General features: G+C 51.6%; 1 protein-coding gene across 1 annotated transcript in view; it reads right to left on the bottom strand.

The window, feature by feature from the left end:
• LOC116185518 (transcription factor LBX1-like) overlaps window positions 1-1,645 on the bottom strand; it is a 75,269-nt gene extending 73,624 nt beyond the window's left edge. Inside the window, exon 1 of the mRNA XM_031510068.1 lies at window positions 660-1,645. The gene's annotated coding sequence lies outside the window, so the exon portion shown is untranslated. The remainder of the gene's footprint in view (window positions 1-659) is intronic.
• Window positions 1,646-1,675: the final 30 nt, after the last annotated feature.

The following is a 1,675-nucleotide window of genomic DNA, read 5'->3' as shown; positions in this document are numbered from 1 at the left end:
GTCGCGCACACTCGACTGCGCCAATTTAAATTCGAATTGCAGTCGCCGATCGAAAGCCGTATTAAAATTGTTTTCGACGGCATGAATCTTCTCCCCCCGGCTCGATCCTTGCCAACCGACGCTAAAAATGTAAAGGTAGCCTGCGCTGCCTTTGCACTACCGCGTATATATCTGAGAAACGCGCCGCGATCGAAATCGTAACCGATCCAAAAATATGTACGCCGCTGCTTTGTCTCTCATCGCGCCACGCGGTTACGCTAATTGGTCGCGCGTCGCAATTCCAACCGCTAAACGAAAGTAACGATTCGTTAAAGATTCGAATCGGATATACGTTGGGTAAGAACGCGAGGATTCTCGGGTGAATCTTTCAACCGTATCTCCGTCCGATCGAATTATATTTTATAGTTGGATAGTCGGGATAACCTCGAGAAACTTGACGATTATCGAGCATCGGGCGAGTTTACCAGCGTCAAAGCGACAGCCGGCGCGAAAACAACGTATCGATCAATTAACGAAACAATACGTATAACGCGATTATCGTCATCCAGCCTCTCCCGTGCCAACAGACATCGTGCACGCTCAAAGCGCATCCGCTCGGCTCACCGTATATAACAACCGTATATCTCACGTATACCACATCCCCANTAGTGAATACGTACCAACAGCGGAACAGTCGATGAGAAAAGCGCGCGTGAACACGCACGCGCGCGCGTTTTCTGGCAACGGTTCGTTTTACACGCGTCGCCGTGACGACGACGACAACACCGTAACACCGACACTGTGCACCACTACGTCGTAACAACAACACATCAACACAATCGTGCAAACGAGCGAAGAAAGAACGGAGGGAGAACACACCTGACCGTGATCGCGGTTCCGATCGTTCTAACGACACCACTTTTCTTCGTTTCTTCCCTTCTCCGAGAGAGAAGAAGAACTCGGCAGCACGGAACTACGACACGACGACGACGACCACTACCACCACCACCACCACCACCACACTACCACCACTACTATATTATCGCACGTGTAACAAGAATAGTATCGATGGAGCCGCGATGCAACCCACTCGAGGTAGGTGGAAAAGGAGGGGAGAGGACAGGCAACGGAGGATTAAGAAAACCGTGGCGCTCGCGATTAAACGCGCTGTACAAGGAAGTATAATAATTGCGTAGGTACCGAGCGACGTTAATGGAACGTCTTGCCAGCGGCTGTAGCGCGATCCAAGGGACAGCGTGTAATAAACGTGTACGGTTTCTCGTTCCCTCCTCCGCCCTCTCTCTTCGTCTCCCTGCACCTTGCATCCTCTCCACTCTCCCTCTCTTTCTCGCACTCCTTTTCTCTCTTTCCGTCACCGATCTCTCATTCCTTCTCCTTCTTCTTCTTCTTCTCCTTTTCCTTCTCGCTCTCGGAGATACACAGCGGCGCGATCATCGCGTCATCTTCGTCTATCTCGCACACATTGGTCGCGCACACAACACCGCACTTCCTCTCGGTTGCACTCACTCGCAGGCGGTGTACACACACACACACACGAACGCGACACGTAGTACGGTTAAAAGGCGCAGAGACGAGAAATCGGTTGCGACTGGATTCCACGAGGCGGCCAACAGGCCACAAAACTTGGCCGAGGCTCAAAAGAATCGTCTTCTCCTCTTATTCGTCCCTCTCTTTC

This window comes from Apis dorsata, unplaced genomic scaffold, assembly GCF_000469605.1.
Source record: "Apis dorsata unplaced genomic scaffold, Apis dorsata 1.3 scaffold_199, whole genome shotgun sequence".
In the NCBI taxonomy this organism is placed as follows: Eukaryota; Metazoa; Arthropoda; class Insecta; order Hymenoptera; family Apidae; genus Apis; species Apis dorsata.
This window is presented reverse-complemented; position numbering and strand designations above follow the sequence as displayed.